Here is a 27,258-nt window from a genome sequence, read left to right as displayed (position 1 = left end):
TTATTGGCCTCCATGCTTTATGGAATACATATGACAAGCAGTTCTATTTAAAGACAAAAACAAGAACACAAAGTTATATTGCAACAGGTCCTGGAGTTCCAGCCACACATAAAACTGCTGAACGACAATAAAGCCAAATCAAATGATGGGATAAATTATTTATCTATATATCTGAAGATCATGAACAAACTAAGTAACAAATTGAAAACATACTGTGATAGATAACATTATATTAAAGCTATGCTAAGTTTATGTTTGGAAAATGAAACCCTAACAGAAAATCTGAATCATGTGCATATAAGCATCTCCTTCTTTTAGTGTCTTTGTAGTAGAAGCAGGGGGAGGCTTTGGCTTCCATACCCTACTTGTAGGCATTCTAGAGGCATCTGCTTGGGCACTGTGGGAAACAGGATGCAGGACTAGATGGACCATTGGTCTGGATCCAGCACAGCTATTATATTCTTAGGAATTTAATTACAGGTAATTTGAAGGGCAGGTCAACTGGAGAGCTGCTGCAATGAGTGCTTAAGTGCTTCATTTATTCTGCCTTTATTCCAAATAAATAATTCAGAAAAAACCAAGATAACTGCCTGTCTCACAATGCCAGAAAGTATCTGATTTGGAACTGCAGGACCTGAATATCCTGCAAAGAGTTCCTCATTTACTGAAATGCTGTCCACATCACAAACAATGGTAAAAACCAAACATTATGATTTTCATCTTCGGAGTGACTTTTGAGAGCCCTTAAAGGAACAAAAAGCAACAAGCCGTGTAATTCAGACATTTATGGTGATTTATGTGCCAAGCAATATGGATTAAGTTTCCTGGAAACAACAATATTATGGAATGCATTCCATAACATTTTCTTTTTTGATTTGACAAGAGTTCTCAACAGCTGTGAACACCTGCCATTCCAAACCAGTTTGTTTTCATTTAATTATAAGTCTGTCACACATAACAAATAAGCATCTGTAATTAATCTCCTGGTCACAGGGATTCATTATGATTTTGTCTTTTTAATGAGCCCCCCCCCCCACACTTACTTACTACACCTTCCTCATCGTGGAGCAAGCCCCCCAGAGAATCTTCCTTTGTCTTCTGACTCATGGCCAAACAGCCATGTGGTTAATGGAGATTTTGGGGAGCTGATATTAATCCTTCTCCTCCCATCTTCACCATCTCTGGCTGAGTCCGTTAAACAGGATTTGCCCCCAGCAGCCTTTGGTGGGAAGGAAGACTTCAAGGGCTGACAAAAGGAAAGGACACCAGCCTATACAGCTCTCCACCCCAGAAGCTCAATTGCAGTTCTTGAAGTTGCCCACAGCAATGGCTGCTGGCTATGGAATATGTGCCATCATGCAGGGAAATATGAAACTTGACAGCCAGGATTATTGAGACGCACATAAGTTCATACTAGGGAAATTAGCAAACTGTGAGAGAATTCCAGGTTTTCCTTCACCTTGCTGGCCCTTTTACCTGTTTTGGCTCAGCCAGCCCACTATTTTTCTTTTGCTGAGAGCGCACGTTTTAAATTCCAACCCAGCAGTTGTTGATCTTTCTGTGCAAGCCAACCAATCGTTCTGCACTCTGCTTTGTCACAGAAGTACCTACCTGCCTTGCACTAACTTTTGGGTAAGCCCCAAGGGCTTTGCCCTGAGCTTTTTATACAAACTTTCTATCCCTTTTCAACTACTTTTCTTTTACATGCCTTATTGTTTTGAATGCAAGCTTTTAATAAAAGTTTTAAATTGTAAATTTTACTTTTAATTGTAAACTGTGGTTGGTTTTAATTGTGTTGAAACTGTTGTGAGCACATTACTAATACCTTACCTGGTTGTGCAAATCCACCTCGTGTAGGTTACAGGAGGATCATTTAGTCCATACAGATATAAGAGAGGCACGGGAGTCTCGCCTCCCAAATGGTAATTTTAAATATGGAAGGTGCTCTTTTTGTGTTTTTAATTAACGTGTTAAGGAGTTCACCTATCCTTCCACTGGTTTCAAGTTCAACATAAAAACTTTTAATAATTGTGAATCCAGGCATGTTATTTATGTCATCCGTTGTCCATGCCATCGTTGGTATATTGGCAAAAAGTAGACCCATTAAATATAGGATAGGGGAGCATCGCTCCCGTATAAGAAATAAAAACACAGAAGCACCCATGGTCCAGCATTATATCGAAAAAGGCCATAGTGAGAACGATATGGTATTTTTTGTAATTTGGAGAATGGAGAAGCAGAGATTCCATTATGCAGATTTTGATAAATTACTTTTACAACAGGAAGCGAAATTCATCTACATGTTTAACACCATCCAACCACATGGTCTCAACACCTCATTTGATCTTGCATGCTATATTCAAAATCATAGTTAAAATTATAGGTTCGTTTAATGTGAAAAATGCTTTGTCATTCCTGTCACCTAACAATTGTGCTAACACACAGGTGTAGATAATTAAGGAAGCTATATTATTTTGGAAGGGACGCATTGGTATCAGGAGAACTTTTGCGTTCCACTCAACAGGTGAACTTGCTAGGGTGCAGTCCTTCTGTAAGTGAGCCATTCACACAGGTCTCTTTGTGTATATGTGCATTAATAATATTATATACTTTGTACTGTACATGGTATTGTATACATGGCATGGATATTTGTATTTTATAGTGAATCCTGATGAAGAACCTATCGAAACAGGTGAATACCGGATCCCTGTTTGAAGGTTTCATAGGAACCATGTTCCTTGGTGGAGACTTACTGCACCACGAATGAAAGTCCAGCAATAAGACCATACGACTCCGGGGTAATTGTGACTTATTGACTATATTCATCCCAGGAGAGGAAACTGGTGTGATTTGGATTGTATGCCTACGTTGGACAATTTCACAAGCATTGTTGATTGGGTTGTAACATATTTGGAATAAATTTGCTAGTGTTACAAGTTGTTTTGAATGAACTTGCTAGTATTACAGAATTGTTATGCACTTGTCGTTGTATTAAACTCTATTTTTGATAAACAAAAAATGCAGAGATTTATGTATCCAGCACAGTTTACTCGTTACTTGTATAACATTGTTCACTGGCACATACAATCTATACTGCTGTTCTTTGGATGTGACTGGTCAGGAAAGGGCAGCATAAAAGTCCAACAAACAAACAAACAAACAAACTCTGCTGGGGTGTTTAATATCTCAGACTTGCTCATTCATCCAAGCAACCCTCTCCTCACAATAAAGGAGGCACTGCCAGGGGAATCAACAGGAAGAAGTGTGATTCAGGCGCCCCCAAATTAAAGAACCACAGGGGCAGTCAGTTATTATTCAATTGTATTTCTGTACTGACTTGAGGCCAACTAGGGATACTCAGCGGAATAACATCGTCTGGGTTGATGGATGAACCCTGATTAGAATTAAATATCTTTGAAAAGTGGTCAACTCATATTTGAAGATAAATGTTAGGACTAGGGGAGGATTTATTATTTAACATCCCTGTGATTGCCTGCCAGAAGAGCCTACTATCATGTGATTTGATAGATTAAAGAAAAAGAAAATTATTTTCAGAACAAATGGAATCAACTTTTTTTAGAGTTAAATCCTGAACTGTTTTTTTATGTGTGAAGTATTGCTCCCAGTCACTGGAGCTCCCTAACTGACGAGCAGCCCTAAGACTAGACCTTAGTTCTTGTTTGATTTCTAAACATTCTTGATCCAACCAGGTTGATAATTTGGGCAAAGATTTACACGTAGCTTTGGCCAATGAACTACATTGTTTAATAATTTGGTTGAAAGCTGATAATACATCTATATGGATGGAAGAGTTAGATATAGCTGCTCTCAGATTAGTTGTAGCTTCCGTATGTAAAAGAGTGAACATTCCTTTTTGTCCATTTAAGTCGTTTTAGGATTGAATCATTACTTTGCTCAAGCCTAGGGTCCAGGGACTGGATACATGGAAATGTTAGAAAGAAAGACAGAGGGAGATGGTCACTGTCTGTGCGGGATTCAATATGTATTGACTTTATAAAAGGTAGAGAATTAGGGGAGCAAATGCCATAATCGACAACACTTTGACCTTGGGCTGAGATAAAAGTGAAGTATGTAGATTTAGGAAATTGGGGTAGACTATTTAAGGTAATTAAGTTATGTTCAATTCAAAAGTCAATCAACCCAGCCGACCTTTTTTTAAAATTTGCAACTTGGTAGGCTCCACCTCTAGCCAATCTATTCACACTCATTGACCAATCTGGCATTCTCCCTGATTCATGGTTAAATTCAATCATAATTCCAATCTATAAAAAAGGTGATCCAAATTTACCGGAAAATTTCCGCCCAATTTGTCTGCTGTCAATTCTAGGCAAACTATAGGCAAAACATCTTGAAAGCCATATTTTAAAATGGGTTAGCTCCAACTCTATTATTGGCCCTGAACAAACTGGCTTTTCTAAAAATAAGTCAATGGTAGACCATTGCCTCACCTTATCAGTGATTGCTAAAAAATACACAAAAATAGGTACAAAAAAACATTTTGCTGCCTTTATTGATTTAAAGAGCGCATTTGATTCAATATCTAGAAAGATCCTGTGGACCAGATTATCAAAATTAGGCATAGATTTATGTCTCTTATTTCTGTTGAACAAATTGCCTATGTCCACAACATGCCAAATCAGATACTCTCAAAATGGCAGATTAACTAATAAGAGCCCAGTTCAAAAAGGTGTAAAACAAGGCTGCATCCTTGCTCCCATCCTTTTAAATCTTTTCCTAGTTGATCTAGCTCAATTTTTAGAACCAGCTGATGGTCACCCTCCTAAATTAGGGGGCCTTCCAGTCCCTCTTCTTCTCTATGCGGAGATACCACTATCTCATCTTTTAGCAAAGTGGGTCTTCAAAGGTATTTGGACTCCTTTAACAATTACTGTCAATGGAACCATCTTTCTATAAACTATCTCAAATCAAAAGTTCTTGTATTTTCTGAGAAACAGACTTCTTATAGATGGTGAATTGGGAATACCAATATTGAGCAAGTGAGAAGCTATAAATACTTGGGTGTGTTATTTAACTATAACCTCAGTTGGTCGGTGCACAGAAGTAAAACCATAAAATCAGCAAAGATTTCTTTGATGCAACTTAGACCATTTTATTTTAACAAAGGAAGCCAGTATATTCCGGCGGCAATTAGAATTTTTAATCTTAAAATACTACCCCAAGTACTTTTTAGCGTTCCCATATGGTGTTCCTCTTTTAATCAAGAAGTAGAAACCCTTCAGGCATCGTTTCTTAGACAGACTATGGGAATCCCTAAATGTGTGTCTTATTTTACGATCTGTCTTGAAACAGGTCAAAGTCTGATCGAGACTAAAGCCTGGACCTTAGCGATTAGATACTGACTCAAGCTTTAGTTCAGTGATTTACCTGGCTCCCTACTAAGCAAAGTAAAAAATGAATTACACAACTCGTCCTGGGATGCATTAATCAGACATAGAATAAATCAAATCGGAATCTCCCTTGACAACCTACCCATGGCAGAAGAAACTTATACATCCAAATATATTAAGCAGAGATTCACAGATATTGAATTCCAAAGGTTCCAAACATTTCTGTAGACTGCTCAAGAACAGCAGGGGTTTTTTGGGTGTGTGGGGGGGGGACATAGGGAAGTCAGCTATAAACAGGAGAGACTTATGGAAAGTTGCTGCCATTGATAAAGGAGTTGATTCTGATCGTACTTCAAGTGCTGAATAACACCATCCAATAAAAGTAACTTTCCCTTCAGAAAGTCTGGCTTTCTAAAGGAAACAGCACCAAAGTGTCAGAAACTGAAGGGTGGTCGAGGTTTCATTTGAACTGTATCTTTGGCATGGAGTTTTTACGATCCACATACAAGGAGCTATTGTTTAAAAGTGCTTTAAAGATCTAATTTTGGCCAAGGAAGTCAGAAAAATATAGCGGCAAAGTAACCACATGTCCTTGATTTACCTCACAGAACCTCATATAGTTCTGCATTATGCAGTGGAGGCCTTCTGAATATACACAATTGAGGAAAGTCAGTGGAGAACAGAGTAATAACAATTCACTTTCATACTTTCCTTATGCTGACATCCCGATTCTGAATCTCATATTCAGAGTAATGCTGGCATAGCACAGCTAATAACATTAATTTTAAAAAGGAAAAAATGCTAATGCAAGTGCTTAAAGATATTTTGTCTCTGGGCTTGTATACCTGCTGCAAGACCCAACTTGTATCAAACAATCAAAACTCACTGAAAAAGTAATTACAAAATGTTGGTATTAAAGTTAATATTCCCTTTCAAAATTATATACATGAAGTACATGACAATGTATATGTGGCATGCAGGACACCAACTCCATAATTAAAAAGACAATTCTTTCTGTTATGCTACTAATTATTTCAAACATTCAATTACAAATTAACATGGAGTGTTCCAGCCCAAGAAACGAAAATCCGCATTTGTGACATTCTCAAGATGCACTCATGCTAGCAAAGCTACGTATGAATATTGTTAATGCAGGACAGCATCTAGAAGAGAAGTTAAAAATAAATTCTAACCACTGCCAACCTTATAGTTTCATTATAGACTGATTAAAGCAGAAACCAAATTAAGGTTCATATTAAGACAGTATTCTTAAACTATAAGTTCATCTAATGATTGTTATGTCCTATGATTTTTATAAACCACCTCTGGCACTGCTTTGCTCAATTCCACCCATGATATTTGAGCTGCACTGGCAGTTTGAAAAACCCAAAACAATCCTGCAATATTTACAGTTATCCCTTGGAAATGATAATTTGCTATAATCCTACTGCTTCCCCATAACCAACATACATTATTCTGAATTGCTTGCTTGTATTTGCTGTTTGAGAGCCAGCCATGGTATAGTGGTTCAAGGGTTAGACTAGGATCTGGGAGAACCAGGTTCAAACCCCCAAGAAATGGAAACTTGCAGGGTGACCTTGGGCCAGTTACACACTGTCAGACTTAGAGGGTTGTTGTTGTGAGGATAAAATGCAGGAGAAGTGAATTATGAAAGCCACCTTGAGTCCCCACTGGGAAGAAAGGTGGGGTATAAATGAAGTTAATAAATAAATATTTTTCAAATGTCAACCATTCTTCAAGCAAGATCACTATTAAAGTGTCATTTGGGCAAAAAAAAATGGAAATAATTTTCTCCAAGCTGTTTATTATAGAAGATATGAGATTTACAGCTAGGGTTGCCAACCTCCAGATGGTAGCTGGAGATCTCCTGGAAATACAAATGATCTCTAGGCAACAGAGAACATTTTCCCTGGAGGAAATGGCAGCTTTGGGGGAAGACTCTATGGATAGACTATCCACACTGTGCTCCCTCCCCTCCCCAAATTCCGCTTTCCTCAGGCTCTGACTCCAAATGTCCAGAAATTTTCCAAGCCAGGGCTGGTAACTCTACTAACAGCCGGTGGCTCCAATTCACACCACTGAACTGGGAGGACTTCCCCATTGACTTCTCATACTTGGAAATCCCTCAATGACTAAACTGCCCCTGATATTAAACCCAATATGAAGTCCTTGGGAGAACCATGTGTGCAAAATATTGGTATGACTAAAGAAACCTTGGGATGGGCAGGAAGCTTTGGGGAACTTTGGCTCAGAAAAGTCTATACATTTAATAAACTTCAAGTTAAGAGAGAATACATCTGGGTGGATTAACAGTGCAATCCTAAACAGTGTCGAACCCTTCTAATTCATTTGAAATCAATGGGCTTAGAAGGGTGTAACTGTTTAGGACTGCACTGTAAAAATGCAGCATCCCCCGCTGGTATTAAACGTGCTTTATACTGATCTACTATGTGAAGCAGATACTTCGAAGTCTACCCCATCTTTATCCCATAAAATATAGTTATTTTCCCATGATTATTTCTGCCAAATGTTCTATCAAGTAAGAATAGTAGAAAGAGGAAATAAATTATTATTGTGATTGAGCACACTGAACTGTCTCATAACGTTCCAAGAAATAACACCATATGCCAGCAGGAAAACGATTTCCCCTAAAATTGTGACGCTTACTAGATTTTTAAAATCTTTGAAGTTCAATAATCCTATAACTGTTACTAGTAAAATCCTAAATCACTCCTCCTAGGACATATGCTGAATTGTGCTTTGCTTGTCTATGGCATCACACACACTGCTCTTTGAAGTTTAACTACTGAGCCTTTAGCTTTCAAAAACTATTCAGACATATCACAACAAAGCAAACTTGAGTTGCAAAGTAAAATAACCAAAATAGAAAGATCAATCCAATTTTACTCCACTAGAATAAGCACAAATAGCAGGTGATGCATGCTCTCAGGTTCTCCAAAGTCAGCTTCCAAGTTTTATTAAACTACTGGATAGGGAGTGAGATGCATTTCTTTGAAATTTATCTCTAAGGAGGTAATACTTAGAAGTGCCTGAAGTATTGCTCTTAACACAGCAAATACAGTTCCAAACTTTCAACTGTTTTGAGAGTTTCAACAAAGCAGCACACAATAAAAACATGGATTTTCTGAACAGTCTCAACACCTCCTGTGTTCCCCCTAACTTGTAAAAAGCACAGTGAAAACCAATCATGCCTCTTCTAATGATCCCTTACTTCTTTCTAGGTCATTGGCCTCTCCTCTCAGAAGACCACCCACCCTAAAAGAGTCTATTTGTCAAGGCCTATATTAGCATAATGCAGTAAATGCCAGGTCCACAATTTATACTAGAAAAATGTCATTGAAACATTTGACTACTGACCTTCCAGAGCCATAAAATGTGACACAGATATATGCACTTGAGCATCCAACAGCATGACTGCTTGTGCTGAGCCCCTAAGCCAGAACACAAATCACTAAAGGAGTACAGCTGGTATGCCGAATATCCCATTTGCTGTAGCCTGCACTTGAATGAAGTCATTGAAAGTCTCCTTAGAGGGGAAATGTGCCCAGGACTAATGCAGCAACCAATTGACGGTGGCGTGATTTCTATTATTACTCCATTATCACACTGGGATCTGTGCCTAAATGAGCATACTTCCTCCCTGATGCCATTTCCTTTTATCCTTGCTGTAGTCTAAAAGTGGATCAATGGGAGTAATATATATGATGTCACTTCATTTTACAGCTACTGCCTCCCTCTTCTGCCTATACAGATAGGTCAATTCTTCCCAAAAATGGTTAAGAAATGCATGGGGAATCTATTCTCCCAGAAATGGGTTCTCTGCTATATTTGTCTATGTCATTATGGCAAGGAACTGTTTATACTGACTGAAAACAGCATTTGGGTGTGGAGAGAGAAGGATTAAAAAAAATCACTACTGTATACCGAAGAATGCTGGCTAAAACTGAACACAAACAAGTCCCAAAACAGAACTGAAGAATTTGACCTTTGAATATTACAAAGAGAAGCCTTCTAGTTTCAGAGACACAACAGAATCAAGCACTTTTTTCCTGCTTGAAGGAACACTTGTAGAAAATGCTATCTCAGTAAATTTTTTACAAGATTTCCCAAAGTAAAACAGAATGCCGCCCGCCTCATCTCTTAAAAGGAATGAAAGGAAAAAGCTAACCCACAGCTTTGACAGTGAATGGCTCCCTTTAGACAGAGCTTCCTCATTAAATACAGATAAGAAAGCAATACTACTGGTCCAAGAAACTAGGTTTATAGGTTCAGTGTATCTCTCACAGAGCCAAACCGAAAAGAATAAAAATCAGAGAAGGGGAACTGTTAAGAATCTCAAGTCATAAACTCTGCATTGTCAATTTGCCGTCAGGGTTGGTTTCTGCTGGCTGCAATTAAACAAAAACATTCTTTAAAAAAATCCTTTCCTCTCACAAGGTCAAAAAGGAAAAGAAATAATAGTAAGAATTCAAGGAAATGTTTCTTATTTAACAGCAAACACATTTAGAAAGACCTTGTCCTGGTATATTTCCAATGATATTCTTGAACATGGCTGTTTTCGTGTATGCTCTCTTTTCTTTCAAACAAATGCATTTCTCCTTCAGGGACAAACATATTCACATTGCAGGCAACATGTGAATTTAATAAAAAGTATCCACAAAAACTGCTTGTAACAAACATATTGATATTCTGTAGTTAAGGGGTTCAAACACTGGAAATACAAATTTGGAGTTGGTATGCAGAGCCATATACAGAAGTCTGAAGCAGAATGCTTGACCGTCAGTGGATTTAGTGTTAATGAAGCCAAGAATGCTAAACTGGTTTAACCATAACAATGTTGGCCCACCCATTCCAAGGAGTACAAATCAGCATTCACTGGATTATCTTATGTTATCTTTCCAACAACTGTAAAGAAGCATTTTCACATAAGTTTAAATCACCTCTGAGCTTCTCTCACACTATTTATCTTAATATCTGTTCATGCACAAGAGAATATGGAGGAGAGACATTTGTAATGTGAATGAGCATTCTGGACAGTACAGGCTCTATATCTGCATTCCAACACAACTGAGGAAACAGCCACTTTAAGTCTCACATGGAAAAGCAATTTTTGATTGATAGCAAAGGGGATTTTTGGGGGAGTTAACTTAGATTAGCAATAAGACTATCAATCTCTGAAAATACACTCCCCTATTGAGGTTTAGCCATAATGGTTCAGTGGGACCTCTCTGGGTAGAACCAGTCTCTGAATGCAAGCTGTTGTGGGGCAGAAGCAGGAAGAGGTTTTGGACTCCATGCCTTTCTGTGAGTCTTCTGTAGTCAGTCACTATGGGAGTCAGAATGCTGGCCTAGACAGACCGCTGGTCCGATCCGCAGAAAGAAAACATTAGAAGAGGAGCTGAAATAAAATGGAAGGCTTCGAAAGAAAATGCTAAAGGCATGGAGTCATTTTAAAACCGTCTACATGGGACACAAATTGTATGTAGTGGCATACTGTGTAGGACTTGAAGTCTTTAACATTATGCCAAAAACCTACATGGAAGTAGGCATTACTTAGAGTGACTTACCAGAGATATCTGCTTTCCAAGTGGTACAGATGTTGTAAAGTCCAGTTCAAAACAGTCAGCAAATATCTGTTTATCACCTGAATCCACCTTTTGCCAGACCAGTAATGCCAGCTAACACCAGTAATTTTAACCTTATGTATTTTCATAAGACTCTTTGAGAGGTTAAGTTATTATTGTTCCAGATTGACACATAGGAAAACAACACTGAGATTGTCAACAGGGCTCCTATGCCTTAATTAGTTGTGTAGAAGAATTAATGTTGTGGTTGGTACTTCTCAAACTGCCTACATGGTATAGTGGTTAAGAGCAGTGGTTTGGAGCCGTGAACTATAATTTGGAGAACCGGGTTTGATTCCCCACTCCTCCACATGAAGCCAGCTGGGTGGCCTTGGGATAATCACAGCTCTCTTAGAGCTCTCTCAGCCCCACCTCTCTCACAGGGTGTCATTGTGGAGAAGGAGATTGTAAGCCGGTTTGATTCTTCCTTAAGAGGTAGAGAAAATTGGCATATAAAAACCAATATAGAAGTCCCATCTTCTGTTGCACATCACAGAAATAACTGAACTGTGACTGAAAGTATGACTTTGCTTAACAAACATATCACTACTTCCTATCCAAGGTAACCGGGGTATCGTAGTTCTATAGAGGTCCCATGATAATTTAAATATGCACATAGGAAAATTCTACCATGATTCCTTTGAAGAAGCCAGTATATTAGTTTGCCTAAAGCCTAAAACTTCTTGAAGCCTAAAACCTGATTACTACTTACAAGGGAAGTGTTTCCCTAATGTCAAGGTTAGTAGAATAAAGTCAGCTAGACCTATACTCAGCAAACGTTGGTTAAGGTTAAGTCTAGTGGCTAAACTACCCAGATAGACTTCAATAGAAGTTTTCAGCTATATGCAAAGTACATTTTCAGTAATTCAACTAATGGAAAGAAGATCCTCTTAAGAAGAACTTTAAAATCCACAATACAATCTAAGTGCATTGAAGTGTCATAAATGATTAAACTTTTAAGATTTAATGAAGTATTGAGCCAGCAAAATGGAAACCAGGTGGCTTCTAAGCAGGTTTGGTCAGGTTATATGGCATTTTCCCCCAGCCCTAACATTCACAAAGAAATATTTCATCGTAACTTTACCCTTGAGCATAATTCTATTTTAGAGATGATACACTCTATCTTAAACCTTTAATGTCTGTTCTATACAAAGAGGGTTTGTTGATTACCCTGTATACCACAAGCTTTCTGAGTCAGCATTACTTTTATTTTAAAGCAGATTTTTAAAAGGATATGAAAGAGTTTTATTTAAAATTGTTATAAGGAACAGAACTTCTTAGCAGTCCATTTTAGTGGATCTGATGACATTTAACTGAATTTCTGTAATAATATTATCATTTAATAAGAGGGGACAGCTAGTGTTGCCATAGCTACTCCTAGGATCTGGCAGAAATTCTTGCTATAAATCCATGTTTTTGTGGTTTAGTAATTCATCCGTAAACATTTAATCCAGGGTGAAATTTACTAGACAAGAAGTTGGCTGAATAGTGATGTGGCTTGGTTGTTGTTTTAAATAATTGCATTGTATGGAATATTTTATGAACATAATCTAAGTTCTTTCTCACACAAAAAAGCTTGTCTCTTTACATATTTAAAATAAAAGTTAAAAATACATTGAAATACAAAAAACTGTAAAAATGAGTGCCACTGGGGAACACACATATTAACAGATGAGCAACAAAACTGGTAAGGTATACTTTTTCATATTTTGAAAACAAAGTTAATAAAGACACAGAGAGTAAACTGTGTAAGTCATGTTTAATTACTATATAGGCAGCACATTTTATTTTTCACTTCAACAGCTCTTAGTCAAATCAGAAGAATCTTGTGTTAAAAGAAATTATTTAGCCTGGTACAATTTTTTTATTAGATGCTTAATGTAAAACTATCAGTGTGCAGTTAAACTAAAATGAAGGAAGCCCAATTTAATGCACTCCTCTGTGTATTTAACACCTTCTTTCCCAGGCTTTGACATTTAAACACTTCCTGCATTTTAAATATTATTTTGTTGAAATATCATTGATATCACCATGGTAATTCTATGCAGCCTTTCTTAATACTTTTACCCAAATCTCGTTAGGATTAATTTGAAATCTCACTTTAAACATCAGGTTATGACAGAACCTAGGTCACACTGCAACCGGCAACAACCAGCCAAAAAAAAAACATTTTTGAGCCACTGAGGTGACTCAGTTAAACAAACTTCAATTCCTTCTGATTTTCCATTCTCTAGAATGATTTATTATGTAAGAAACTTCCAGAGATTTATAATCCACTCCCATTCAGTGTATTTTTGGATATCATTTCAGTTATTTTCCATCCTGGATTAGCTCAGAACATTTTTATATGAAATAGGGTAAAGCACTGAAATACCAGATACTACCTTCTAAATTCATAGAAAACAGCAAGCAAGCAATACCAATTAACTGCACAGAATTCTGTCGTCTTGTAAGAAGCTGTATTTGATTTTATCTTTGTACGTATCTTCTGAAGGTTCCCTTAACACATTGCCCCCCTTTTAACCACTTTCTAACTGTCCCTCTTCACTACCTCATTCATTTATATTGCTGCTGGTGGTCATCACTTAACATACTTGCACGAGTTAAAAATTCCTTTTGAAGTTAAAGATGGAATTCATTTATGAGGGAATTAAATAGTTTACATATTTACTTAAAAATAAACACAAACTTTTGAAACATAAGATCACTGTTTATGCAATAATGGCAAAACTAACTTCCATGTTTTAAAGGTTTTTTTAAAAAGTTATCTAAGTACTGATAATTCTAACATTAGGTTTAAGAAGAAACTGTAAGCACCAGCAAGAAAAATACAGATATTTTAATGGCACAAAATGCCATCTTTCTTTTTTGCAGTCGACAGCATTGCTCACATTAAATCCACCAGAAGTCCTGTATCTGAAACATGGCCTTAACATTAACAAGTTTGAAGTGATCAGAATCTTTCCCTGGACCTACCTTTCTTTCACGTTATTTCCCACTAATTAGAAAGAACAGAAAGCAGGCTTTAGGCTTCATATTCAATTATACGTTCATTGCTATGGCTAAGCAGACTAGTTTCCACTATAAATCGTAATTTCTAAAATTTAGTTACAAACTCTCTTACCATTTGCCACGTGAAGATACCTGGCACAAAAATCCTCAAGCTGAGAACTGGCAACAATTTGACATTCTTCAACAACATTTTTTTAAAAAATTATCCCCTTCACAAAAGCAAAAGAATAGCCATAAAAAAACCAACCCCCCCCCCCAAAAAACCCATACAAATCCCAGCCCTAAAAACTGATACTAGTTTGCCTATAACTGCTGGGTATAATCCCTCAAATACAAGTTTGTTATGTTGCTCCAGTATGGAATTTAGTATATCTAAAGGCTTAATGTGAAAAAATACTTACAGTCCAATCCTCAGGGGAGAGGGGCACAAAGTTGCGCCAACAAAATTTTGGGGAGGGTCTAGCACTAAGAAGGCCTGGAAGGGCTGAGAGAATCCCAGCAGCCCAATTCAGGTATGCTAATGAAGGGACAGAATGAGAGAACGTCACAGCGTCCAGCCTTTGTACGGGGCCGTTAGCAAAAAGGATTAGCGCTGTGGCCATTGTGTGCCTCAGGGTTCCGGCTGGCACTCTTGCTGAAAATGACAACCATAACAAAAAATGCAGTTGGCACAGACGGTGTACCAGGTTCCAGCAGCCTCCTTCTCATCCCGAGGGCCAGTGCCCTCAGAGCAAGAAACACCCACCCTTCAATGATGTGGATGCTAGGATAGCCCGATAGAGGTATCAGCCATCTGTATGGGTGGGCAGTTCCTTCCACATCCAGAAGTGGCCATACGTTCAGAAAGAATTCTGCTTCTGTAGATGTTATTTGCCAGCAGAAAGAAACTAACAAACTGATGAAGCAGAATATTTGCTGCTCACGCAATGTGCGAATTCCTAGCTCTGAAGACATTGTTGCCCCATCCCCTTTTCAGGGGAACAAAACCATAGCGAAAGGCAGAACACAAAACCCTGGAGGGCATCTTGGAAAGCCCCTCTCACCATCTCTATGGTTGCCAACTGCCACCCTGTGTTCCCGTGTTGCCTGGCTGAGGGGGGCATACACTTGCGCAATTGCATATGGCCGCAGGAGTCAGTGACACAACTCAAGGCTTCCTTCCTGCACACACCTCGGAGAGGCACCTGAAACGAGGCTGTGTGGGTGCCAAGCTGAGTACTCATTAACAGCGAAGGAGCCCATGAAACAGTCCTCCCTACATCTGGGGACTGGTACCTTTCATCTTGGCTGCTGCATAGGGTTGGGAATGCTAGTGGGAAAAAGGAATGGTGCTGCAGGTTGGTGGGGTTCCCCAGGGAGCAATGTAAGCACAAGGGGGCTTTGCTTATCCTGTACCAGGCTCCCCTGATTAGTTCTGCCTGCCTTGTCAGTCATGGCCCTGCCCTCTCACCACAACATCTGTATGGGATGCTACAGCGTGGCTGCTGGGAATGCGGATACGGTTGCAACCACTGAAACCCAGCTACTGACTTTTTTTCTTCCAGTTGCCACATAACCAAACCCTTTAGAGAGTAGACTAGCAGTGCCACAGTTAAGCTATGACCAGCCATGGCGGAGCAAGTGTTCCAAGGATTGCTCTGCTCATCACTGACAGAAATTTGCCTATATACTCCTCTACTTTTGTGGTAGTTACATCACATTGAATGGGATGGACCACAGACATTTCCCATTGGAAGCAATATAATAAGGATGGATGACATCTATACCTCAATTTAATTTACACCTATTCTCCAGGCATGAATCTCATTTGTCTGCAGTGATTGATTACTTCCTTAATTTGTATTAATACAGAACATGGATCAAATGTTTACATGTTGTATGCACAATTAACAAATAAAACAACTGGGATAAAATTATTATGGAAACATTCAGTTTTTTACATATTGCTTCATGTGCCTATTTTGCTAAATTAACACAATTATAAAATTATTATTGAGAAAATGTTTTATTTAACTGGTAAGACTTCATTATACTACTACTATAGGAGTTACAAATGTTTATAGAACATTTTCTATAGCCCTCTAACATTACTTTTGCATTGTCCATATTTCTGCTGCATCCTGCAACATCAAATAGATCTACAGTCCAACACCACATAAATGTATCTTGATAAATCAAATTTAACGCAGTCAGAAATTTAACACAGAGAAAACAGCTTTGTGCCATATGGATTAAGGAACAAATCTTTTTTGTAATTATCTTTATTATTATTCATTTGATATTAGTTTATATGCAATATATTATTTAACATGGTGTTGTGTCCGTGAAAATCATACAGGTCACACACACGTACGCACACACACACTCCGTTGCCTGAAAGCACAAACAGCACATACAGGCACACAGTCACACACACTCCATTGTTTGAAAGTGCAGATGCTGCAGACACACACACACAACATCCGATTAAACTGTCTTTTACCCAAGGACAGACACCCCCCCTCCTTTCCCATGCGTGCACACGAAATAACTCTCTGATCCCATATAGATTGCTCTGTTCCTTCAATATAGCGAAAGACCGATTAGGCGCACCTGCGCAAATAAAAGTGCCAACTTTGTATCTTTAATATGCAATGATGCTACTAGAGACTGTATGGTCAAATGTATCTTTTAATGGAATGTAACCGCCTTCATGGTATAAGAAGTACTGTTTCTCCTTTGCTCGTGAGTGGCAGTGTCCCGACTCTGTTTGGTTCGGAGTCTTTGCACCCGGTTCTATTGCTTTGGCCAAAATAAAAAGAACGGTAGTTTTCCCAACCTCCTCCTCATTGTCTTCATTGGACTCTATGACAATTGGGGTCACAACAATGGTAGGTTTAATTCAAACTGTGAAGTGCTGGTTTTTTAATGCTCTTCAAAATGTGCTAAATAATTTTTAATTGCATGAGTCTATAAATAAACTTCAGATTAGTGAATTCAAGTATTTATACTTCCAGCATTTGATTATGATCACCTGCTTGTGTACTATAACTACCACTTTAAAGATCACATTACAAAAAACAACTGACTGTAAACAGAAGATAGTGGGCACCAGCTCAAGAAATGTCTTGTGTGCAATCCCTAATTAGCATTAAAACAGACTGGACAACAGGACACTTAATTGTGCCATGTTTGTTAGTTTCAACAGGGCTTGCCCAAGAGATGGTTCTGAAGGACTGTACCAACAGAAAGAAGAGGATTAACAAAGCTATCTTAGATCGCTCCCCCCAAAGAAGTGCTCAGAGGAATGGTATGCAAATGTACCATTATTTTGGAGCTTTTTGTTAAAATGAGCTTTAAGATCAAAACTTCGGTAAAGTGTACTGATAATGTTGCTGCATACATCATTTAAAAGCTAACCTTACTGTCCCTTAACATCTAGAAACAATTGTCCTGGAGACATGAACATAAGGATGCATCTATTCTGCTTTTAGGATTAGTGCTGGAAGAGTGTGTGTGTGTTAAGTGCCGTCAACTCGGACTCACGGCGACCTTATGAATGAAAGTCCTCCAAAAAGAGGAGGAGTACAGGAAACAAAAGCAATGCAATTGAAAAGAAATTAACACAGCTAACCAATGCTTTTTATCTTCTAAAGTATACTGATCGGAAGAGAAGAGTAAACAGGTCAAGGAATGATACACAAACACAAGGATTACTATTAGCAGTAATCTGTACCCCATAAACACTTTTTAACAAATGCTTTACTTTCTAATTGCTTCCCTTTCAAATAATTGGCTGGTACAGAAGTAGTTAACTGTGCCAGGTGCATCAACCTTGATAATGTTCGTGGGGGGGGGGGGGGTGTCTTCCTTTTAATTCCAAAGCCAAACTTACTATTGCCCCACCCGTAAAATTACAGAGTGTTGATTTACATTAGGTTCTTTTTTCTCTTCCTCCATTACTTTTCAGTGCTTACTACACAATTCAGTAATTACATTAATTAGATAAGTTAATTTTAGGATCTAAACAAAAATCTAATAGCTCTAAGAATTAAAGAGGATTTTTTCATGCAGCTTGTTCCTATAATCAAATGCTAAATTACATGTGAATTTAAAAATAGGTTGGCTTTTGTATTAGAAACTATAGCACTATAATCCCAGAGTTAAAAAAAAAAAAAGATTCACTTACAGCAGCATAGTTGTACACCATATAGTTCCTTGTATATAATGTTTACTAACACATGGCTGGAATTTCTAAAGTATATCACATAAAATCCAAAACTTCTTTGAAACACATTATGTACACAATGAAGGCAGAAGACAACAAACATGGTAAACCAACATATTATACTTTGAAGTAGTTCTTATCTGAATAATCAGAAGCCAACAAATCTGTGCTCATATTAAACCCTGGCATTAGTGGGCTGCATTTTATTTGAAGAAACCAAGGTACTTTACTTGGCAGAATAAGTGAAGAACGCATTGAACTTTAAATCTGCTATTAACACAATCCATATGGATAAACCGATCTTCTACTTCTAATGTTTCAACTTCACATTAAACTTGATGGACAAAAATAATGTAGTTTAAATAAAATAAAGCCTAATTACACTGTTTTACAGTTTCCTAATACGTAGTTAAGCAACGGAGATCAATTTCTTGTTCATTTCATCCACTGGTGAATTTCTCTAGAGAACTGAGAGATGGCAATCATATTGTGTTACCAGAACATGCAGATTGAATTCACAAGGTCCTGTGAGTCAAGTACACATAGAAATTGAATTTATCGGTTCTCTGTACAGAGATTTGGCTTGAATTTTAGCTAGTTGTTTGTAAACCTGTATTTGGTTTTATTCACAGAAAGCAACTGTCAAATGTGAGGCAAACAGTAGACTGGGAGGTGTTCAATAGCATATTTCATATTCAGATACCATTACATCTGACTTTTTCAGATCCTCTGAAAATACTTCAGTTGTTACAACAAAGCACAAAGCAAACAGGTTAGAGACTATTGCTATGCAAATTCTGTACAACTGTCTATATGTTAAGTCTGCTGTGAAATTCAACAGGACAAAAAAAGGTACTGGAGAAAAAAAGGCAGAAAAGTTATGTTTTTAAATTGTACAACACAAGGTCTTTCCTTTTTTCCTTCCCCTTCTCTTGTACACATACAAAACGGCTTAATGTAGGAATCTTGGTCCTGGAAAACATAGACTTTGTCTGAATGTGTTGCGTTTTTTTTTTTTTTAAAGGAGTAATAATATTCAAATCCTAAAAACATTTATTTATGTGTAAGGATTATTTATGCCTATTGTATAGACTTCCTTTAGCAACAGTTATTAAAATTGTATTTTTTCATGAGTAAATTAAGGCTATCCTCGAGAGGCACAGCAGAAACCAAAACGGAAGCTATTGTTTGCAAACTCTATTAAAAAAAGAAGTCTTAATTTTGGCTCTGATCTCAGTTTTTTGTTTATTTATGCCTTTCCAGTGGCAGTAATAGTTTAAGAATTTAGGGTAATGGAATGGAGAAAAACATTCAAGAAAACAGCCAAGCAGATTAAATATTAGCAGCAATGCAAAGGAACAAGGGAAGAGGAAGAGATGAGCAGAGAAACTACAACATTTTCTTTTTGTTTTCTTTTTTGCTTTGCCTAAAGTTTGAGTGGCACAATCTGAAACAGGTCTGCCTTCTCTCAAAGCAAGAGCACATTTAGCCATCCTAAAATACTGGAAAAAGAATAAATTTGACTGTTCAAACTCATTTAGACAGCAGTCATTTAATATCATTCTGTCTAAGGATGTCAGACGTCTCGCCTTCTATAACAGCATACTTACATGTTATTTTATACCAGATGACCTGTTAGGGTCAGCGGTGGATAATTGTCATCTTCGAGACTGGAGATATAAAATGGACGCATTAATAGATCACTCTCTAATTCTTAAGTCTAAAACAGCACCTTGGTTCAAATTTATTAAGTCCAACCACAGCAGAAGCCCTTACTTAGCCAATATTACCAATCAAAATCTTAGAGCAAATTTCACTTCCCTACATTTTCAAACAATGACAACAGCAGTGCTTCTGGGGCACTATTCTCAAACACCTCTAGATCAGCGGATCTGTATATGTGGTGCCCCTGTTTTGGAGGATTTACCACACTATATCCTTACTTGCTCGCTGTATGCTCATCCCAGGAGTAGATTTCTTGCAGCCTTTATGGCTGGGATGAGTACTTTGTCAGATATTGAAAAAATTAAATTTTTGCTGTCGGGCTGTGACACACATATTTCCTATCGGGTTGCACAGTTTGCACTTGCAGCAAAGAAAATCAGGTTTAAAGAGGTTTTACAGAGAGCAAATATTTAGAGCCTCCATGGATTAATGTTTTAGTCCGTTTTACTGATATTGATGTTTCAATGTTTTATATTTTATTTCTTAAAGGTGAAAGTTATCTGTGTTTTATCATTTTATTGTTTTGTATTGAATATTGTGACAGCCTATGGCTATACAATAAAACTTTTATTCTTCTTACAAACATTTTCTTTTTCTTTTCTTTTTTGCTTTGCCTAAAGTTTGAGTGGCACAATCTCAGATTTTTATTCTGTTTTTATTCTGAAGTCACCAAATAGTTAAAACATTGGATGGCTATTGGATGAACTGGGAAGTCCTAATATTTTGTTCACATCCCATTTACTGTAGAGTAGACCCAGGACATCATTACTACAGCTGTGTGTGTGTGTCTGTGTAAAATCCAGTCCTTAAAGAGTTTTGTAAATCTACAAATGTTCAGTCTTATTTTTTTCTCAAATACCTTAACACAAAATGCCTAATTTCAAATCTTACCATACTAAACGCATAGACAGACAACATTTATCATCTGGTACTCTAAACAACACAAGAGCCTGCATGAATATGGAATTATTACTAGCTTCATGAAATTCCATAAAGAATTACATTACATATCTAAGGTTCAGCTCACAAACAGAAGTTTAGTAACTGAAAATCCAACTTATGCAAAGAATTGCCACCAGATTTTTCTCACAGGCTAAATATCTAAACGTACAAAGTTGTGTGTATTTCTTATAAATGTGTGGGATCATTCAAACACTTGCCAGGATACAGTCTAGGATGGACTGCACCACATGCTATTGATTTGCAGAGCTACCAGAAAAAAAACAGCGAGGATGTAAAGCATATAATTGTCACAGCAAAAAATCTGGCCACATACCATTAGGAAAGATAAACGTGGAAAATCAACAGAAAACTGGATTGTACTGTGTGATCCAAGATGTATTACAGGCTACAGATGTGCCCTTGGGTCATCACGTTATATGAGGTTCACAGTATAAAAATAATATATTTTGGCAACACATGAATACATGCAGTACCATTTATTTAACGTGTAGGAACATGATGGCACATCACTGCTGACAAAGAGGAACACCATTACACTTAAGCCCTACTATAAGCAAGATAGCAACTTTTAGAGTCTAATCCTTTAAATGGATAGTTATGACTCTCAATAAATACACTATAATCTCCTAGATAGGACTGAATTTTAGTTAAAACCTGAGGAATGCTACTAAGGCCTTACTCTGTGACAGCAGCTGCTGAAAAAAATCAATTACATGAAAAGGAGTATATACACACATTTTATCTTAATGGGATGTGAGCGTCAATCAAGCATCAATTTCAACTTTGAAAATTTGAAAAAAGTCCTAGGAATTTCTACAGTGAAGATTTCTATCAGCTAAATGCAAGTGCAAAAAATCCTGAAAGTTATCAAAATGCATGTTTTCAGTCCACTGAAGGAGGGTTTGTTTAACCAATGTATCTTCCAGCTTGAGCCAAATGGCACACAGTAATTGCATAATAATTATGTAAAAGGTTCTAACAAAAATCAAAATCATCCAAAAGACTGGGGTGTATTTGGAGCACATATTTCTGTGCAAATAAGAGATGTCGAATGGAGAAAAATGGAGTTAATATATGCAAGAGAATGCACATATTACTTTATTTCCACTAAGTAAGTTCTTTATTTGTAGATGAATGGTATATTTAGGGAGAGAGAGAGAAAAATCCGGCTAAATAAAATAAGTGAATGCTCTTTGTCCAAGTCAAATTCCTAGTAATAAATTCTATATATGAAAGGGAGTGCAATCACAGTTAGGCTTGTTGGCTATGAGGATTGAATTGGCATGGAAATTGAATTACACCCTTGACCTTATAGGTGGTCTCCCTCAGACAGTAAAGGAAGATTCTTGCTGGACTTCTGCCTTTGATCTGTTTTGTACAGAAGTGACACCCAACCCCAGCACACATAATATAGTAATGTTCGACCACAGATTTGAACAAATCTCTTTTTTTAAAAAATCAGTAAAGATGTCTAGAACATGTGCACAAGAAGTTTCAATGCAGGCTTCCCCTAATCTGATTTGGACATGATCTTGTTTCCACTCAGGAAGCTTAAATTAGTTTAACTGTTCCTGAATGGTGAACAGAAACATGAACATGGAGCTGCTCATTATTTCAACTTTAGCAGCCATATTTATTACAAAGCCTGATTATGTTGAACAATTTCTTGCTTTATCTACTGTTACATGAGGAATTGATATCATTATGCTATTATCCATAACATTACAATTTGAAATTGATCCAAATTAAAGAATCTAAACTTTTGTGTATTTTAAATTACAACAAAATGTTACTTTCATGTTCTGCAGACTTTTCCTGCAGTATGAAACCATCTTCACTACTGCTAGAAAGTTCCAGAAAGCTTTGAGGATGTTCCTGCAGAAATACTAATTAGATCATGGCAACAGCATCTGTTTTTCATAGGTATCCTTTGTGGCTGTAACTGCGTGCCAACCACAAAGATATGTTTGACATAGCTACTGGCTTACTCTACTGGCAAGTAAGGTGACCTAGCAAGAGAACGCCTATAACCAGGAATATATGTGGTGGTGGTGCTGGTCCTCCTCTTCCACCTCCTCTATTTCCCTTAGGACAAGTGAGCTAATTAAAAATTATGGACTATTTTTTAAGGATGAACAAAAATATTAAGAAGAGTTGGTTTTTATACCCTGCTTTTCTCTGCCTTAAGGAGTCTCAAAGTGGCTTACAATCGCCTTCCCCCACCCTATAACAGGCACCTTGTGAGGTAGGTGAGGCTGAGAGAGTTTTGAGACTAGCCCAAGGTCACCCAGCAGGCTTCATGCAGAGGAGTGGGGAATCAAACCCAGTTCCCCAGATTAGAGTCTGCTACTCTTAACCACTGCACCATGCTGGCTCTCAAGAAATGGTCACACCTTTCAGTATAATTAGAACAAAGCAAAAGCAAAAATAATTACTTCTGCAGGGAACTACAGGAAGTGTACTGAACTGGCACGTACCATAAAAGGCAGTTTTTCTTGTGGCTGTTAAATGGCAGCAACCTCTCCCTTTCACAATAATTTTTTTTAAAGTGCAATAGAATAATGTCAGGCTCCAAGACATCATCTTCCATGTTCCTTGTGCAGATGGAGGCCTTTCAGATTTCTCTGTATCTCCTAAAAAGCCCATTTGGAGAATGGTGGCCCTCCAAAGCAGCACACAATGAGATGCATGGGATATTGGTGGTATTGAGGGCTGATATCACATGGCTTTTAACAATTCCAGCTCACCTAGAAAATAACCCCACTAAAATGACACCTAGAAGGATTTTGATGAAATGTTAGCTTTGACTTCTTAGCAGCATGCAGCTAAGTGTAAACATCAACACGTTCTTTCCTTTAAACAAAAATGAACAATATAGCAATTAGAATGCTTGCTGCGTTAAAAAACGATGCCCCAAGGTGTTCATGTCACAGGTATTCATGTCACTCATGCCAACCCACTTCACATAGGAACTTCAGTAGTAATGAATGGATAACAGGAGGGAGGGAATCACATATTGACAAGTATAAAATATAATAATTAAAAACATGAAAAAATACAATAGTTAGACAACATAAATACAATCTCATGTGCAATGGAACACTATGGTTCACTAACAACCTTGTAATTTATAAAGACCTAAATAACTATTCTATTGTAAAAGAACAGATAGCCAATATATCTCATTAAATATTATTTTAATAGACGTAATTTGGTTCCCTGGTGATTTCACAATAAACATATAAAACTTATTTATTAAAAAATTCATTGCAAGCTTCAAGGTAAAAGTAAAGAACATTTTACAGTTTTACTATTAAACTAAGACAGGACTGGAGGTAAGAAAATATTGTGTGGTGAAAACTGGCTGCATTCCTAAGGAAAAAAATATAGTAAATGCTAAACTTATACATAAATCACACCCTGAAAAATAACAGGAAAAGGTTGTATTACCTAATGTCTGAAAACTCACAGAACGAGTTCATTCATGGAAAATACTATTACTGTTAGATAAATCAGAATCACATTCTAGATGGGTTTTTTGTAGTAAATAGAATTTGTAGCCATTTTCCATCACTGCACTTTAAAAAATAAATGTAGCCAAATTCGATAAATGTTGTTTTGCAGGTGAATAATCCAACTACACTTACCTAGAAAAAACCTGACTTATAAGGCATGACACAACTTCTAACATTGCTCACTGACATTTTAATATCTTTATTAAATCCAAATTTGTTCATGTGATGTACTTTCAGATACATTCTGAAAACCTCTTTCCTGTACTAAGAACTCCTACACTTCTCATCACAACATATGCTATTTAATCCTATGACAAAAATACCATCCTTATGATAATTCGTACAGCGGTTGAATCCACACTGCAGAGTCTCAGTTTTGCATTCATTGTCTGTGTGACTGCGGAAGTATTTGCATGGGCAACAGGGCGTTTTCTGTGTGGTTTCCTATCTCAGTCACCATTTTTCCTACCACACTACCAAAGGGCTTAAAAAAATCAGTAGCAACTACCATTTTTTAAAAGCCCTCAAAGAAACTTCTAGTGGTACAGCAGAGATAATGGTGGTTGAATGGGGCTGATGGAAGGGAAAGGGCACTGAGGTGGCCAGGACTTTCCAAAACAAGCACGTTCTCCTCCAGATTGTGTGCCAATGTACTTGGATGACATTCTTTCCAAAAAGATTGCACCAAATAATGTATTGAGGATGAGAAAACCTGGAAAGTGGTGTTAGAAGAAGGTGGTAGAAGATTGTGTAGATGTTCCAAAAATAGGGCTCTAGCTTAGAAGATGGAAAAAAATGTCCACATAGAAGCAGCCAGGGATTATTGTTGGTAACCAGAGCAAAAGCACACAGCAAGATCAAAGGAACTATAAAAAGACAGTTCTAGTAGACAGCTATAACCATGAAATTCATTACCCTATTGCTTTCTTGGCAACTGTTCTTATTCAGCAGACAGAAGTAATTCGAACAAACAGGTTTCCCCTCCAAGAACCATTTTGTAAACCAAGTTGTGAACATTTAGAAATGTATTCTAGAGTATCTTACTGTACTTATAAAATACACATTTTACTTGACAAAAGCAAAAGGAGAGTCTGGAAGGCTTTAGTGAAGAATGAACCTTACACTCATTACATAGTTTCATTACCACCATGTTCTGTTTTTAAGAGGGCCTAAATGTACCAGGGAGCCCCGTGGCGCAGAGTGGTAAGCTGCAGAACTGCAGCCAAAGCTCTGCTCACGACCTGAGTTCAATCCATTCCTGATGGAAGTTGGTTTCAGGTAGCTGGCTCAAGGTTGACTCAGCCTTACATCCTTCTGAGGTCAGTAAAATGAGTACCCAGCTTGCTGGGGGTAAAGTGTAGATGACTGAGGAAGGCAATGGCAAACCACCCTGTAAAACAAAAGTCTGCCTAGTAAACGTGATGTGACGTCACCCTATGGGTCAGTAATGACCTAGTGCTTGCACAGGGGACTACCTTTACCTTTTAAATGTACCAGATGCTGTGCAACATATAACTATTGAATAATTATGGCTATAAGAAACCTGCTGACAGTCACCGGAATCTTTCAAATTATGCTTAAAAGAAAAATGGTGATTTTAAAAAGCACACACAATTAAAATTGGATTTCATTTTCAAATAAATTCAGTTGCATTGAAGAACCCTTAAAATCAGTCTCATTTAATATGCAATCTAAATTTAATGCAAACATTTAAAAGTATATACCCTTATTATCACTTTATGATCCTCTATAAAATACTGAAGCCTACTTTTCTATGTTAAAAAAACAAGGACAAAAATGCTTAACATGGTCACATTTTTTAAATATCACATAACAGGTCATGCATACTGTATACATTATTGTGCAAACAATGAATATTTAGACTTCTGATCAAACGGCGTGGATATTTACTTTCCAAATAATGGATAAACGCTGTTCTACTTAGTAGCTACCAGACCTTGGTACTTAAGTCTTCAAATAAGTGCTACTGCTTGTAGTGCAATCCTCAAGTCACAGCTGACTTAATGTGACCCCCATAAAGTTTTCAAGGCAAAAGACTTTTGGAGGTGGTTCGCCACCCAAGTCACACCCCTGGTATTCCTTGAATGTCTCCCATCCAAACACTTGCCAGAGTCACGGCTGAGAGTTTGTGACTGGTCCAAGGTCACTCAGCAAATTTCCATGGTGTGAGTGGGGATTTGAACCTGGTTTTCCCAGGTCCTAGTTCGACACCTTAACCACTACACCACGCTGGCTCTCTAGGGGCTTTACATGACAATAAAGCCATTACTGGTCACCTGGCATCCTTTTTCCTTTTTTGGTTTGCTGGCATGTTGCTTGGTGTAGCCCTATTTTTTCTTTCTCTTTTGGATTGTCCAAGACCCATCCCCTCTTCAGCCTATCTGTAGTTCCAGCTCTAGCCCACTTGTTTTTCTCCCCTTCCCCATTTTGTCTCCTATTATATATGTATATAGCATACCACTTTACTAATAAAGGAAGTGATGTGATATGCAGGAAAGAAAATATTAGCATGTGCGATTATTTTGATGTTAGTAAGTACTCAAATGCAAAAACAGCCTAGCAAAGTATTTAGTGTCAGAGGACAAAGAGACACTGGAATGGAGACATGCCTCTTGTGAATAAAAACTTCTGGGATGTTGAGTGAAGGAAATATACTGGTGCACTTGAAAAGTAAACTGTAATATGAATGGCATTAAGCTATGCCAGTAGAAGCAAATGCTGATCTTTTAGGAAGATGCAAACTGTTGAACAGGAACAGCTGAAATGCAATGGCTCAAATG

General features: G+C 37.5%; 1 protein-coding gene across 2 annotated transcripts in view; it reads right to left on the bottom strand.

The window, feature by feature from the left end:
- Positions 1–27,258, bottom strand: part of AOPEP (aminopeptidase O (putative)) — a 237,014-nt gene that overhangs the window by 37,782 nt on the left and 171,974 nt on the right. The gene's annotated exons all lie outside the window — the stretch shown is intronic.

The sequence above is a fragment of the Euleptes europaea genome, chromosome 4 (assembly GCF_029931775.1).
Source record: "Euleptes europaea isolate rEulEur1 chromosome 4, rEulEur1.hap1, whole genome shotgun sequence".
NCBI lineage: Eukaryota > Metazoa > Chordata > Lepidosauria > Squamata > Sphaerodactylidae > Euleptes > Euleptes europaea.
The sequence above is the reverse complement of the archived record's forward strand: the minus strand, read 5'-3'. Positions and strand labels throughout refer to the sequence as shown.